Here is a 17616-nt window from a genome sequence, read left to right on the forward strand (position 1 = left end):
AAATGGTGTTTGTCAGGTGCTCATGCAGTGATGCAGTCTCTATGGTGCTGATCACCAGATTTGGTATTGGTGGCCCTTACAGCACTGTGTAGTCGCTGACAAGATTTGGAGTCCCACAGATATTGCCTGGTTGGAAAAGGCAGAAAGAGCAGGTTTAGTTTGCCAGAGAAAACTTTGTGTCCATATATTAGAATTTCTTTTGTTGTGCAACTGATATTTCAAATACAGTACTGCATTAAAAAAACAGACTTGAGACTGTCTGTGAAAAGTCATCTGTGATTACAAAATGAAGATATTTTCAAGGGTGTACTTATTATAGTAGGAAAAAAAAGATAATTCTGTTTCAAGTTAAGTACATTAATCCTGGGTAACATATTTAGTCTTGGGTAATAAATTTATTCAGATTAAGTATTCTTCTTAATTTATTTCATTAAGAAAACTGTCTTTGTCAGAACATAATGATTGGCTTTGATGTGGTCATTCTTCCACTGAAGAAGGATTATTTTCCTTAAAAAGCAGATTTAAACTTGTAATCAGTCTTTAGTGTATGGAAAGTGCAATAGTGACTATAAATGGGAAATTTTGACATTCTAGGCATCCCACGACTGCTGCGTGTTTTAGCTCTTCCAAATAAATGGATAAAATTCCAAGATTCCTAGGCAGTCTGAAGTATTTATTTCTTTTAAAGGTCGTAATGTTTGTCATATGCAAGCACTGTTTACTTTTTGTCATATGGCTTTAGTGTATTTTTAGGAGGTGTATTTTATTTTTTATTTTGATGAAAGTAGTAAATTTTGCATGGATATTAAATACTTTGTGGACAGAGGCTTGTTAGCAGTATATTTTATAAGAGCAATTAATAAATATTCTCCATGAGGCAAATTTAAAGTGAGAATAGAACTTGTACTTTTTGTACTTTTTGTTTGCTTTTAACTTATGGCAGCTATCTTATTGTAGGTATTTTTTAAAGAATGGTCTATTCATGATACTTAAAAGAATTTGAAGATATGCAAATACACAAGTTTTTTTCTACAGTTACTGTTTTGATCTTACTCCCAGTTGGTCTCAGTAACTGTACCTTACATGAATTAAAATTCATGCCAGTGTAGGGGCTTTAATAAATACTTCCTTACTTAGTGCCTTCATTCTTTTATTTAGACTTTGAAAGGTTTTTTTTTCCTAGGTAGTTTTCTTGTTAGAACATGGCTAACTTTGTTAATTAAGTTTATAGAAGAAAATACAATGACATCATGTGAAGGTGAATTCCATCAGGATCAGGGTAGGCTAAGCCCCTCTGCACAGGGTTTTGCAGAGCTGTTAGATACAAAATTTGAAGTAGCTGAGATGGAGCATTAAGTGGAGAGGTTTGCCTGGAGGGATGTGTGTGCTTTAGTTTCAGTGGGATGGCACAGCACGCTGGCCAGCAGTGTAATGAACTGTGTGTGCTGCAGTTTGCTGGGATGGAGGGGTGAGATGTGAGAGACAGCAAGGGTAGAGGAGTTTGTTGTGCAAAAAGTATTTCAAGAGCAGCACTTTCTATGTATGTGGCTGAGGAATGGTTACCAGCTGATCTGGTCACATCCAAGATATTTTTTGTGCATTTAAACATCTGCACATCACTGGAGGAAGAGGAAATGTTGGATTCTTTGGAGGGGGAGGCTTATAAGTCATATAAATACTACATATTTTGGCTAAAAAACTGTAAGATTTGTTCTTAGAGAAAAACTTGCTGTACATATGTGGCTTTCTGACAACCAGTATGTATTTATCTGAATTTAACTTTTCCTGTGTTTTGTCCAAATTTTAGATCAATTTTATTTATACAGACATGTTCTGGGTTCATGAAGCTACAGTGAAAAAATCCCAATTGTGAGATGCACCTTGACTTCTAGTGGTCTGGATTATGGCAGTAAAAAAAGTTACATGGTTATTGAGCTGTGTGGATTTTTCTGTAATCTCAGGGAGATATTGATTGCTCTCTGGTTAAAAAGAGGATGTAGCTAACATATTTAATGGAAGGATTTATCCATTTAAAACAAACCAACAGAGGGGTTCTGCTGTTACAGTAGTGAAGTCAGCCTATGCAAGGCTCTGTTCTCAGTATCAGTTCTGCTGTATTTGCAGGTTTTCTAATCTCTGCATTGTAGGAACATAATTCTTGTGGTTGGAACTGTTCAAATCCTTCCCTTTACTTTCCACATTGGCTGCTTAACTCTTCTGGAGCTTCTGTGTTGATATCCTGTTCAAGTGTTTAAATTACCTTACTCTTTGAAATCTGATTATCTTTGCATGGCTTCAAATTGCTTCCAAAGTGCATTTAAACTAGCTGTGGTTAAATGGTTTTGGTTTTGATGTAGTCTGCTTATCTCTTGCATTTTGTATTATATTTCCCTTTTGTTTTCCTTATATGTAAACATTCCTGAGAATGGTTCCTTCCTAACTTGCATAACCTTCATCTTAAGCTCCTGAACATTTAGTATGGTTATGTTCAATCATTCTGATTTCCATGAAACTGATAGCTGAAGTGTTTCTTGCTTTCATTGTCCTGTGTATTAGAGTATGACATTTGGCTAATTAAATTTACCTGCTTTTCTTTTCTAAGTATGTACTTCTCATCATTTAGTAATTATTTTCAGAAGATTTTACAACTTTCATAATGATGAGGGCAACTCCCATACACAAAGCTACTTGAATCCTTCTTTGTAGGGTGATTTAAACTGTAGAAATTCAGGAGTAAAATGAAAATAATGAAAAAGAAATACCTGAAGTTCTGTTAATGTCTTTGTTTTACCAGTGTTCTGTGTTATGAAGATTTTAGATTGTTGGTCAGTTTTAATGTCTTAAAAATATAAGCTGAGGAGTTGAACAGTGCTAAATATTTATAGCAGAGAAAAGTCAGTAACTTTAGGAAAATGAGATATTATGGGCTTTTTTTTGAGGTTGCCAAGCTCTGAAAAAGGGGCTAACCCAGATATTATATATATATAAAATTGCTAATAAATAGCATATGCTTTCTCAATAAATTATTCACTTTTACTCCTACTAGGAACTTTTAAAATCTCTAAGAGTAATGCTTCTTGCTGTAAGTAAATTTCAGAGCAGTTACTTTTGCATGCTATATTGGTTGTTTATGATTTTTTTTTGTGAATTATGGTACTTTTTGAAGGACCAATATTTAGAAAAAAATATTTTTCCTTTCCCTCCCCTTTGTTCCTGAAGCTTTTCCAGTTTTTAAACTAAAGATTTAAAATGTCTTTTTTTTTAATACAAAATGGGATGCAGTTGATTATTTTTTTTTTTTTTCAAACAGCCATCTTGTAACCTCATCTATTTTATATTCTATTGACTAAAACAGAATGCTTATACATAAATCAGTCTCTCTGCTCTTGATTATTGTGGGTAGTGATGCAGGAACCAAGTCTAATAGAATTTGCAGGGAAGAAGTCAATTGAGTTTCGACAGGGGTCATGTAGGATCCATAAACTCCCACGGGGCAGTTACCAAAGATGTAACTGTATGCAGTGGAGCATAACAGAGCTAATGCCTTTTACTTACTGATTCTTGATTGAACAATTAGTTTGACAGTGGTCACCATGCACTTTGCCCTTATTAGGTAGGTTTGATAGTACAGACAATCTTACAAGACATTTATAAGCTTCAAGGTGATTTTAAGTTCACAGGTAATGCTCCCAAAGCAGTGCTTAGGTATCAATTATCAGAGACTTTACTTTTGCCTTTGTGGGTTTAACTCATGCTTAATGTGTTTTTTCTTGATACTATCACTGCTTTATAAGACCCAAAAATTATGGGTTTGCCAACTCCCATTTTAAATCTTTGTTTTAATTGGTTAGTTGAGCTGCTGCTACATGGCCTCTAGAAAAAGGTGAAAGAATAAACTTACTGTACGTATTGATGTCAGTGTGTGTGTTTATTTTTGAACCAAAATTACCCTATGACTGACTCATTTTTGCTAAATAGAGAAAGAAAGTAATGCAGGTTATAATTAACAGGCATATCCCTTGAAATAATATCTCTTGTCATTTTTTTAATGGTTAAAAATAATTGGCAATTTATTCTGGAGGCATCTGCCTTAGCTATTTATGCCCACAATTAATATTTACTAATTATACTACTTTCATGGTGAGAACATTACTGTAATAATAGTAATCCTTATGGCAAAAATAACACATAACACATAGCTTTTGTTCTGTACAGTATAAATCTTGTTGAACTTGTTCATTCTAAATTTATAAGTGGTATAATAATTATCTCCTTCACTGTTTGTGTTTTGAAACAATATTATATTGTCTGTCTCATGTTCAGATAGGGAAACAGGCAGGGAAACTAGAAGTTGTGCACCATTTTCACTGGAAACTTCAACAGATTGCCTTTTAAATTGGTTTATAGATTTTACATATATAAAGTATTTCTGACCAAGTTTTGTTAGACAGTAAATATTTGAGAGATTTCAGTATGCACATATATTACAATGTTGAATATTAAAGAGTATTCAGTGAAACAAAGTAACTCTAGTCAGATCCACATCTGGATATATGTTCAAATAATGATTTTCCTTCTTTTTGGAGTAGGAATGTAATTATTTTGATACAGTTCTTACATAGCAGATGAGTTCTTAATTTAGATGCATTCGAAACTCAGTTTAGTTGCAAATCATCCCTATTTTCTACAAAATAGTCGAGTTATCAACGTTTTTTCTTCTGGCAGAAGTATGGGCTTTTATCACCTGCAGCTGTTGACTCACCGTCAGCTTTCTGTGAAATGCAAATCTACATATACATTTTAAGAAAGCTATACTTTAAAAAAAAAATGAATAAAAAGACATTCTGAGTGAAACCAAACCTCTTCAGAATAAAAATAGGCTGTCAGGACAACTTGTTTCACAGTTAAGGCACCTGAACCATTATTCTCCCTCCTGGGAGCAGCACTTCTGAATCCTGCCCATGAGGAGGACCTTGCTTGCAAACTGAGGTGTGTGTGAGCACATGGACAGAGGGGAAAGACACTGGAATTGTGGGCACAATTAAAAGCCAAACAGCATTTCAAAACCACGGGGGTGAAGGTCAATGCTTGTGCCTGAGATCAGTTTCTGTTTGTTCAGTGGGCAGCCACAGAAGGGCTGTCAGTATTTTGCTGCACCAGGAGGGTGCTGCTCCCCTCCCTTCCTCTCTCCTTTCTGTGTGCCCATCCTCTTTACCTGGTGGTGCCCTTAGGTCTCATCTGTGCCCTCTGTGCAAGCGGGTGCCCTTCACATCAGTCCCCTTTGCACTATGTAACATCCCATTTCATAGTACCTTTCAAAGCTTTTACATACCCAGTGCTACTTAGATGGTGTTTTCAGGCATGGTAACAATCACACCCTTGAAATGAGCAGTGTAGGCAACAGTAAAAGTTATGCTTATATATACCAGTGTTTTTTGAAGACATTATTTTTTTTCCTCCAAATTTTAAGGTAAGAGTGTCAGAGTATCAAAAAAAATAAAGAAGGTGTAGTGTAACTGTGTGAAATTGATCCTTCTCTTTTATTGCAGCTTTGTCTCTTGTAGTTCTGTTATGTTCATTTTTGGCTCCTGAGTCATTGTAAATCATTGGATGCAAATAGAATAATGTGAAAATGGCAGTGATATGTGCAACAATTCTCTGTCCTTGTGATCTTAAATTCATTGTCTTTATTTTTTTTATTAGTAATCATCTTGCTGCTAGATTAAGGTTGTATTTGAGAACTACTGTATTCAACCCTCCATACATAAGAGGTAAATATCCAGTTTTCTCTTCTACTTGACCAGGGAGAGCAAAGAAATTTTACTGTGGTTTAATTCTTGTTATCATTGATAGCAAACGGTTGAATGCAGACCCAGAATGTATGATAATAAGGTAATCTGTTTCCATTTGCAATAGGCTTTTATTATTCATTCCTTGTAAACCATTTAGGAAGGAGTATGGGCTACCATTGGTTAGTCTGTAATTAGTGCTCTCAGGCAGTATGGTTGGAGCTATGTTGGAGGGGAAAATTTATCAGTTTTTAAAAGCTGCATGACTTGTGTGGAGGAACTAAAGTGCAGACCCCAAAGTACACTAAATTGCCGTGTTTATCATCTACCTACTGCTGTAAGTTCTGCTTTATGTGCAACTGTTCCTCAAAGTGAGGCAGGAGTATCCTGCATTATGTTTGTAACAGATTGAACATGAGGCAATTATCAGTGAGCCATTTGATGCTAAAGCTTATTCCCCAGGTCAGAAAGCTAGAAACAGGTATTCTGTAACAGATTGGGAAAAGGCTTTTCAAAATGACCACATCATCTGTGCAGATGCACAGTGGAGCATCTATGCAACCTTCAGGCAGTCATTTATATACATTAGTGAGAGCATCAGTCTTTGTGTGACTCCTGTGGGACATGCAAACACAGCTCAACTGTTATTTTGCTGAAAGATTTTCTTGCCAAATTTTATTAAAGTACATAATGGGGTAACACACAAATGGAGCTGAGATGAAATGCCTAAAAAGCCTGTCTGTGAGTTTTCCTTACTGCTCTCACTTGTGTTTATTCTAGAGTTCGTTTTCCAGTAAGTATCCAACCTTCACAGGTTAGCTACATTTGTCTTTCTTTAAAGCAGTTCCCGGTGTAGCACGAAGTTTAGTCAAGCTGCCTAATGTGTAATGCCAGTGCCACTGAGCAGGGCTTGGTGATACTGTTGGTGTTTGAGCTCACTGAAGCCTCCAGCACATCAGAGGAGTTTGTGGCAGCAGTGACTGGTTGCAAGAGAAATTTGGAGTGCTCCAAATTGCACCTGTGGGAGAGGGAGAGGCAGCATGTCCTTGGCAAGCAGGGTCGTGTGTCACCTGTGCAGGTGTGTGCATTTCTTGTGGTATTTGCTCACTAAACACTGGTGGAAAGGCAGAGGGCTGAAGGTGGTGCTGCTCTGAGTCTGGCCACATTGCCTTTCTCTGCAAATGCTGGTCTGCTGCCAGGGTGGGTGATCAACATCTGTTGCTCTTCCTCTGAATCTCTGCCCTGGGCTCTTTTGAACTTGGGTTTTTAAAAGATGCATCATTTTCTTGTCTGCCTCTTTATTCCTTGCATTTGCTCGATGCTTTTACTTTATTTCCTATTCCGTTTTTTATTTTGTTTGTCTCCAAACTAATAAAAAGTTAAATTCCTCTTGTAAAGTGAACTCAGAATTGAAACTGGTGCTATGGTACTTAAAAGTTGTCAATAATTTATGACAGTGATCCATTGCCTCTTCATGCATTGTGGAAAATAACCAGTTGCATAGAACTCAAAACACTGAAGTGAGGGAAATTCATTGTTATCTGTTCATTTAGAGGTTCAGTTGAACCTGCAAGTGACCAGCCACAGGGGAGAAAATAAAGAATTTCCCATCAGCCCCCACGAAGTAAGGGACAGGGGAGGATTTGGAGAAAGCTGCAATTCATAATTGCAAATATTGTATCAGAAAAGGTAATCTTCAATGTGGGAATGTAGATTTTGAGGTTGCGTCTTGTATTTAAGCTGTCACTCACACTTGAGCATCTATAGTTAAGGATATTGTTGTCATCTTCTTGTTACTGTGAATAGATACTGTCTTAAAATTATGTATAGTAGTAAAGATTTGTATAACTATGGTTTGTCTTCATAGTTTTGTATCTTGAGCATGGACGAAACATTGATTCATGCAAGTTTTCTTACAGGTCAGTGGTTGTTGGAAGGTGTTGTATGTGTAGTGGAATATCAAAGTCAATTATGGATATTCCAAATCTATTAACCTGTATAACCTTTCCTTTCCTTTTTTTGGTATGATAAATGGAGGAATCTGTCAAAAAAACACAAAATTATTGTATATGGATGTACCATCCTCTTTCAGATGGATTTGCTAAATTGTTTCACCACAGAAAGGACCACTTTATTTTTAAACAGTATTTCTGTAGTTACTGAATGAGTAAGTAATTGCAAGCACTTTGAGTTTTTATCCTAAATATAGTAAGCTTCCTGATTCCAGGAATTACAAAAAAATTATATAATTTCTGCCATTTATAGATACTGGTTTATTTTGATTAATTATGTATCCTGATTTTTCTTTTTTTTTTTTTTTGTAGTGAGGTTTAGTTTTACTTTTATTCACTACTTTTTCTATCTATTTGTCCGCAACAATACAATTCTTACATGTGTCAATTTATAAAGTAATCTTTTTCTTCTGCTTCTTCTTTTGATTTTTTTAGTGATAGTTTGTGTGTATGGTGGGGGGGTTTTCCCTCCATTTTTTTGGGGTTTATTTTTTTGTTTGTTTGTGTTTTTTTTTTTTTTTTCTTTTGAAGTATGGAAAGAGACTGTTAAAATGTGTAATGTATACATTCCTTTAGAGTCTTCAGACAGTTTGAAAAAACTGGATTTTCAGGGGGTGTATGTATGACCTGTGCTTATTGATGCTAAATAATGATCTCTTCCAGTAGCTCTCTCAATGAGGGATGTGCTCTGTCCCTCTCTACTCATTCTTGATTCTCTGTACTTGCCTTGGATCCCAGGGTGGCAATTTGAGTGTCAGTGTCACCAACAGGAATTGGTGACCCAACTCGTGTTGGTAGCTGCTCATTAGTACAAATAGATGGTTCAGATTCATTACAGAGAAATGAATATATAGATCTATAGCAAGACCAGTGGATTGATGATTGTGGGATTTTCATTGGCACTTATATTTAAGCAGAACAGATTGTGTTACACCTGATGATCCTCTGAAGTCAGCCCTGCTTCGAGCAGGAGGTGGGACATGGTGACTTTTAGAGATTTCACAAAACTTAAGTGGTTTTATGGTTCTGTGATTTTCATGCTGATTTGTGGTGTAAACATCTCTCCACAGCTGCATGCTGCTTGCTGCTTGGAGTTATGAGGGGCCCTGAGAATGGTCCCCACAAAACTTCATTTGAATTGAGAATCTTTAGAAATCTCCCCTTCAGCTGGTTTAATCTATACCTGCTTTTCCCTCTTCCTTTTGTTTTCCTAGTCCCTGAACCAGACATGCCTGTAGCTTTGGTATTTGTTGACAAATATATCAGTAAGTCTTACATTTGGGGAATGGACTAATTCCTATCTATCATTATGAAGTTGTTTAATGATGAATAGCAATCACCTAGACAGCTTTCCTTTACTGCTGAAGTTCTTGTCAGACTTTTTTTCCCAAGATTAGATTTTGGGTTGTTTCTGTTACAAAATGTGTGACTGAGTGTGCCTCTGTGCTGCAGAGTGACTGACTGGAGAGTACTGAGGTGCCTGAATCTTTAGACATGCTGGGTTGACTGCTGATTTCAGCTGGGTCATAGCACAAGAGCTGCAGTTCATAATTACCCTATTTTCCCCAGCTAACACCTTCAGAAAGTGGAGGTTTTTTACATTGTATTGGTGCACAGTCTACTGTGGTCTGACCTGAAACCTAGAGGTTGAGCTTCCAGTGTCAATGCTAATTTACTTTTTCACTGGTCAGAGCAGAGCAATCTTTGCTGGAAGAAACTTACCCAGTTGTGTAACTTGTTTTTCTACTACTGCATTCATCCAGCATGGTGAAAACTTTGTCAAAGGCTTCAGTGGTAGAGTAGAAGTCCATTGTGGAGCAAGGTCATGGCATTCCACTATGGAGGTTGAGGTTTTTGGACTCAGAAATCAGCACTGGAGAAAACACCAGTTCTCATTCCCAGAGTAGGTAGGTAGTTTTCGTCCTTCCATTTGCCTGGTTGCCTTTATCCAGTATTTTTATTTGCAGCTCTCCACTCATCCAGCAAATATGTTTTCCACTAGAAAATGCTAATTTGTAAATTTTTTTCATGTTTACATTCTAAGCATGCTTTCATAAACAAATTTTTTCTTATCTTAGAAAATGTGCTTGAACAGTTTAAATCAAATAAGTATTTGGGAAATTAATTGGTTTCTTCAAGTCATAACTAGGAGAGTTGTATTTTTTGGTAATTACACAGAATGAGAAAAGTTTAAGAGCAGGAGAGATCCTAGAACAAGTATTTCCTTTTGCAAAACACATGACATGAATTCACTACAAAAATGGTCATAAACTGATTTTTGGTTTATGTTTTTATAAGAATTCCAGTTAAACATTTTAGGGATTATAGGATGGTAGGATGCTTTATTCTGCCAGTTTCTCTGTTTGCAATTAATTTAGGCTATACTGAATATGTTATTTTAATATGACAGAAATTAAATATAATGATGTACTTAATTTAGGGTTTCACTTTTCTTGCCAGCATTCTAAAATATCTGCACTTAAAAAAAAATAATTCTAATTTCTAATTTTCTTTTCAAAGTCAATGTCCCTGTGAAAATAAAAGCACCTTCTAAGACCACGTACAAGTGTTAATAAATTGATAGTCTGTTTTTATCCTTAGCTAACAGAGTCCAGATCTCAATGACTTTTTTTTCTCCCCAAATGTATCTTTTTGTATGTGGTAGCAGTACTAAATATCTAATAATTTCACTATAAAAGAGAGTTGTACCATGTTCTTCTGGTGTCCTAAAACAGCTGTTCTGGCACTGCCTAGTTTACATTCATCTGTCTGATATTTTCATAGGATTTATACTTTGGTTTGGGGTTATGTGTTTATATATATTTAGTTTTAGCAGGTGACCACATATTTATTTATTTTGGCAATATCATTAATTGTTCAGAAGACTTTTATCCCCAAATCCCTTAGTTTTCCACACAGACCTAGAACATCTGTTTGTAATTCTGTGTTGGACATTGCCAGCACCAATTAGTCTTGGAAACTCACTTCACAGCTTAAAATTTTCACAGACATTTTCAGGGTTCATGAGTTTTACAAGAACAATTAATACCAAATATACTCTAATCTAGATTTCCACCCGTTTTCTAAAAGTCATTACCAATATGAACCTGGAAGTTCTCCTTTCCAGTCAGGTAGGTTAAGGAATTTCTGCTGTCTCTTGCTGGTTGAGACACTGCTGATGCTCACCTTATCCATAGTTTAGGATGAGAAAAATAGTGTAAGATGGTTATGTGTTTGATTCATCCATCAGTTCCATCAGTCCTTGCCTTATGTTTGTTTTTTGCCTTTTTTTTTTTTTTTTTTTTTTTTTTTTAAAAACCTCAACCTGTGGATTTTTTTGTTTATTTTTGAATGAAGGCAGGGGTCACAAATCGTTATTTTTTATCTCTTGAAGAAGGGCTCATCTTCAACAGTGCAAATACCTAGTATCATGCTGGTATCTTTTTATCGAGTTAGGTGAAAAAGTAGCATTGTATGAAATACAAAAACATGGCCCTGATTCAAGAAATTATTCTGTGCCAATGTGTTCCATAATATGCTCCCAATTTAATGTTGGGAGATCCGGCATATATATATATATATATATGTATCCATAAATTGATATATAATAGCATAAAGAAAAGCTTTTCAGTTTTGTATTTCTTTTGTGAAGAAGTTCTACAAAATTCAGGGGTTACTGATGCAAAGCTAATACATTTTATTAATTACATTTAACCAGCATGCACTTAGCCTGACTTCAGCCTGACCAGTGCACAACAGAGGGGATGCCACAACTCAGCCCTGGTGAGTAAGGGTGTTCCAGAACATCAGAAATACCTATGTTAACAGCAGACTGAAAATCTAATCTGCTTTAAGGAAGAAAACAAGAATTATTTTGAAGTAAGACTACAGCTTAATTAAAATATGTAATTTCTCTAATTGCCTGCCCTGAACAAACATATATTCTTTAAACACAATCTGTTCAATGTGAAAGCCATCATACCAGTAGAATATGCACTACATGCCCTTTTCAAAATACAATCACTTTTAAATTAAATACCCCAAATCATTGTGGATCATCTATGGGTTTGATTTCAGACTTGAAATCTGAGTGGTTGCTTGACTGAATGGAATTTTGTTCCATTTGGAGCTGTGAAGAAATCTCTTTGTCCTCAAAGATGAACTTTTCCATGGTAACAGGAACTGCACTGTGCTGGGTTAAAGGTATTCTTTAGCTTTTTGTCATTAGTTTTATCCTTCCTGTATTGGGATGTTTTTATCGTTTTTATTTTGTATCAGCAGAGTACTGCATATACATGCAGCACTCAAAAATGTCTAAGTGCTGGTATTCCTCAGATAAGTGTTTTAGTAGTGGGACTTGTTTTTGTGTTTGACTGAGCTGTGTTCGCTTTGCTTCCCTTCTTCATGAACCCAGCTGATCTCTTTTTCAGATAGTGTATTCAGGTTTTGAGAACTCCACCAAAAGGAGAGGTCAAGTAATTTCATGTGGAATTCTTACATTCAACTAAAACTGTAGGTGTAATTTGGGTTCTTTTAGCTGTTTTAATAATTTATGTGAAATTAATCAGAGGCATTAATCCACTTGCTAGCTGAGAAATATACCCCCAGTTATTAACAGTTATATTGTTTTGATTAAAATGAAGCAAACCAAAAATCCCAAACCCCTAGACTACATCTGAATCTCCTACTGTTTACGTTGACAATTTCACTTTTTTTGGTCAGACATTAAAAAGGGACCTTTTTGAGTGAGTGCTTCCTGCACAGCCTAAGGAACCAGAGTGACAGAGGTTGGGTGTTTGCCTCTCAGTCTGCAAGTCACATGCTCTTGCACCTGTCCTGTGGAGGAACATTTTCCCTGCATCTCATGTACAGCTAACACATATTGATGCTTTCATAAGAAATACTCAGATCAGTTTTAACTGAAGTACCTGTTGCAATCATATAACAACAGTGAAGACTCAACATAAGCTACTTAAAGCTGTTGGCATGCTGCAGTATGTTTGAGTAAAGCATGCACAGGAGAACATCTGGCTCTCCCTCCATTTATAATGACAGAGTAACCAATTTGGATGCAAAGTTTGACTGGAGAATTCAAGCAGTAAAGTAAGCTAAATGTGGGGTTTCTGCAGATCCCTCTGATACTGGACCAGCCTTTCTAATGTGCACAATCACTTGTGTGCACCAACAGAGCTGTTGAGGAGGTCAGGTGCCTAGGATGCTGAGGAACCTCTTCTGAGTTTCACTGTGTTACTGCAGGAGTGCTGGTGGATGTTCAGGAAAGGTGATGAGTTAGAGTGCAACATGTTCAGGAGATACAGGAGGAAATAACAGGTATGAGATGAAAAGTCAGAACAGGAATAAAATGCCAGTAGAGGTAGTATATATATGGATAAGAATGTATTCAGATATATATGCATGCACTTAAAAAACTTTTTATTTTGCAATCTTGATGAATGTGAAATCTTTATAAAACACTGTGGTTGCAGTGGATCATTTCTTCCCACAAGCTTTTTCAGCTCATTGATTTGAGGTATGGTTGACTTTAGAAATTACCAGAGGCTCGTTTTTCTCAAACATGTACTGCAGGCATTTCTTTTATTCTGCAAAGCAGAGCATTGCTTTTCATTATTTAACTTTTACTGATACCTATAAGCCATATCAGCAGTGACATACATTAACAAAATCTCCATCTCTCTCCCAGCAATTGCCTTTCACTATATACCTTCACTTTCTTCCTTTGCAAATGAGGAATAACATATTTCTCATTTTCCTGTACTGTGCTCTGCAGAGTCTCATTCCATGGTTGTTGAACTGAAACAAAATCTGATTTCACTCATGACCCATTGCAAAAGCTATGGTATAATGATTAAAGGCTCATATTTCTTGGCCATGGAGAAAATGAAATTTAACTGAAGACTTATAATGATGTAAAAGTAGTACCTTCTGGAACATAAAACCCAATTTAACTAGGTAATTGTGCAAAATCCCTGGCCAACCCATATCAGTTTGCTATTTTCCTTATTAGTTTAAACCTCGTTGCTGTGTCTATGCCCATTTGAAGCTTCGTCAACACCAGTGGTAATTTTTGAGATGGAAAGGTGTGCACTGATGTACTGTCATAGGGGCAAATCAGCAGGAAGGTAAAATGCAATCTCTTACTTTATGACAGATATTATGGCTTGGCAGCTCCTCTTCTTTTAACATTTGCTATGGAATGTTGTAAGAGAAACATGAGAACTAGTAGCTAAGTGTGGGGAAGCATGCTATATGCTGAAATTCCCATGACTTAATTAAGAAATAGGTTTTTATTAAAATAATAGCTTCAGATTTTAAAAATTACTTGTTTGTTTCTCATGTTGATGTAACATCATTATTCTATTGCCTGATGATTTTACTTAAAAATGCATGGGAATTTTTATTAAATTCAAGATGGAGCAAAAGTAGTTCAAGGTTTATCTTCATTTCTACAGTTCCACAAGAATTTAATGAAAACTTTTTGCAAGTATTATCTGCACTTCCTCTCTAAAATAGCTTCTGGGAGACACTAAATTATTTTGACATTTCTGTAGTTTGAATAGGTCTCTTTCGTGAAGGTATTGGCTATAGTTAGAAATGTAGCAATACTAATTACAGAACCAGTTTGTGAGAGAGTGGTGCCATTTACAGGCATGCCTGAGCACGTGCATATCTTCAAGCACATCAGTTATTAAGATGGAAATTTTCAGGATTACTTCTGGGGTTTGATACCTTCTTGGTCAAACTGTCAATTCTTTGGCAGGAAAAATTGTACCAAAGCTAGTGATGACATGGGGCTCTAAAATACATTTTGGAATAAGACTGCTCTCTTTTAAGAGACCATTTTGCTGGAATGGGTGAATTTTAAAACTTTGAAGGATGCATGGGTTTTGATTACTGAAAAATTCTGTAGAATTTCTGTAGGCAAATTAACACTAGAGCTCACAGCTGTTAAATTATAATTTTTTTTTTTTCCTGAAAATATATGGGTGTCACTATAGTTAGAGGATTTCTTTTGACTATTTTCTTGCTTCTCTACTGAAAAAAAAAGGAAAAGGGAAACTTGGATAACTGCTCTTTGAAACTGAAGAAACATCTATTATGCATTTAGCCATCGGATGTCACCAGAGTACAGAGAGTAAGTATTAGATGATGTGGAACTGATTTATGACTTCCCTTGGCTGTTTGTTTTGGGACTCCAGCCCTGGAGAGGCTTTCTTACATCAGTAGTCTCAGCATCTTGGCCAGTTTCATCATGTCTGTGACTCTCTTACATTCAGAATATTGAGCACAAAATGGGTTCAGAACCTTGTCCTGCATCCGTAGGGGCATTGACACCAGTGAAGCAGGGGAGGAAGCAAGCAAGAGGTTTATCACCACACACTTCAGCCTTGGTATTTCCCTGCCTGTTACAGTGGCATAACTGGCAGAGGCCTTGGAAACAACTTGTGTCCCCACTGCACACATTGTGCTAGGATTGCTGATTAGCTCAGGTACCTCATTTGCTCCCTGCTGTTGGGTGGTGATGCCCAAGGCATCACTGCCAGGTGTGGGGGGCATGGCCTCTGCTCTCTCAGGTGCCTTTTGGGCAGCCCTGGCACTGACCCTGCCGTGGCTCAGCTGAGTCTGGGGGTGTCTGCAGGAGTTTCAGTGCAAACAGGTTAATTAAAGCACAGGAGACCCTTGCAAAGACCTTCGAGAGCCAGATGAGGCTCCACTGAGTCTCTAAGGACTTTATGCTTTCAGATGTGAAAAGTTGAGTGAGTATGTTTTTTATCAGTAAGATTTCTTCCAGGCAATGTGGCATAAATGGACTTTAGTACATTTTAATTGTAAAGCTTAACTTTAAGTTTTAGCTGTTATATGTATAGTCCTGGTTGAAGGTCTTGCTTTCCAGCAGTAATGATGCAACACAGATCTGTGAAAATAACAATTTGGTTTTAACTTCCTTATAGGAGTAAGTAATAAATATACATATGTTCTGCATTTTCTGAATAATTTCTATGTAGCATTGCTGTTCCAATACTAATATGAAATGCCTTCATTCTTACTGGTGAACATTTCCAAAGTTAAGCATTAGTGTGGGACCTATGGAATCCACCTTTCAGTGACACATAAAGGAGGGACATAGAAGGGAAGACATCCCTTCTATAGTGACATCCAGAATCTGTTGGAGAAATATGTGAGAGGTATGACATAAGAGATTTTATTTAAGCACTTGATAGGAAGAAGCTTTGTAAAATGTTTTCAGATCAATGCTTGGAAATGCCACTCTGATGTGAAATGAAAATTGCTGGAAGGAGTGTAAAGTGAAAAAGGATTCGAGCCTGGTGGGGAAAAAATAAGACTTCTTGGAGATAAAAAACAATGCCTTTGTTATCTAGAAAAGGAGAAAGATTCTGAAATGGGAAAGGTCTTGAAATAGAGTAATTTAGAGAAAAAATATGAACAGTGACAAGCAAACTAAAATGCCTGCAAAGCTGGAGATAATGAAATGACAGGAAAAAAATTGATAAAATACAGAAGATTTGAAGAAAAATATGATGGAATGTGCCAGTTAATGGTAATTTAAAAGCCTATCCATCCAACTAGACTGAGAGAGAACTGGCTAGGCAGCTGTTTGTAAATTCATTACAGGTGTTTATAGATTTGCTAAAGGTGATCTTTCTTCAAGTTTCCCCTGTGTCTCACAGTTGTATAGAATATGTTTTGAGATAAACAGTGGTACTCTCAGGAACAGTCTGCATTTCTAAGAGGTAAAGATGGACTCGATATGAGAAGTCTTTTTGTCTGAGGAAAGCTTATGTGCATTTAAAGTGCATCCCTAGAGAAACAGGCACAGCAGAAAACCATCCTGTGCTGGAGGGATGGATCAAAGAGGGAAGCAGGATTACAGATGTCAAGAACATTTTCACATTCTTCTAAGGCAAAAGTCTTCATTAGGATTTTATGAGTTCATGACAAGACCACTTCAGATGTCTTGTGAGACCTCATGATATCAGATTGCACCTGAGCTTGAAACAAACTATTTCTCTGCCCTTTTTGCTATATGATAGAAGCACATTTTCCTGGATTTTACTCTCATTTTCTATCTTTGCAGTTTCTTCAGCTTATAAGTAAGCAGAACTGACTATTCTGTTACAGTCACCCATATTTGAATCTTAACTTGGATGTGATCTAACCATAAGGGCTAAGCAGGTTGAAAGTGAAAAGTTCACTTGATATATATCCTTTCCCAATTCTAAATCTTCAGGGCAAAAAGCACTGGAATTTATTTTAAGCCTACTGTATTACTATGCCTGTCAAAGATTTTTGCCTGAAATATTTTATTTTTTCATTCATCACTTTCAAAATCTGTTCCATAGGGAATGAAAGATCTTTTGGGCACAGATGTTCACATTTGGAAAAAAAAAAAAAAAAAAAAGCAAGGGAATAGGCATTGTAGGACTGCTATAAAATGTTTATCCTAAAAATATAAATGTGGTCAAGAAAGGAATGGAGCTAAAAAAGAAAAAAGCTCATGAAGATATTCTTTGAGAGGGTCAGAGGAGTTTGTATTTAATTGAAAATTATACATCCATATGATCCCGGAGGTAATACTAGCAGGATGTAAATATTTACATCAGCATGATATTTTAGAGTAACAGCTTTGTTTTGGTGGAACATTGACCTATGGGTTGAAGAAAAAACTACTTAGATATACAGCAGATTAATGAACAAATTAATCATTTTTATAGGGAGAAGTGAAAGATGGGATGTTTTATTATACTCGGCTTCATTGGATTTTAACCACATGTTCC

At 36.3% G+C, this 17616-nt stretch overlaps 2 protein-coding genes across 3 annotated transcripts in view; both read left to right on the forward strand.

The window, feature by feature from the left end:
• Positions 1–17616, forward strand: part of TFB2M (transcription factor B2, mitochondrial) — a 103573-nt gene that overhangs the window by 35421 nt on the left and 50536 nt on the right. The gene's annotated exons all lie outside the window — the stretch shown is intronic.
• SMYD3 (SET and MYND domain containing 3) overlaps positions 1–17616 on the forward strand; it is a 367678-nt gene that overhangs the window by 19802 nt on the left and 330260 nt on the right. The gene's annotated exons all lie outside the window — the stretch shown is intronic.

This window comes from Oenanthe melanoleuca, chromosome 3 (assembly GCF_029582105.1).
Source record: "Oenanthe melanoleuca isolate GR-GAL-2019-014 chromosome 3, OMel1.0, whole genome shotgun sequence".
NCBI classification, from domain to species: domain Eukaryota; kingdom Metazoa; phylum Chordata; class Aves; order Passeriformes; family Muscicapidae; genus Oenanthe; species Oenanthe melanoleuca.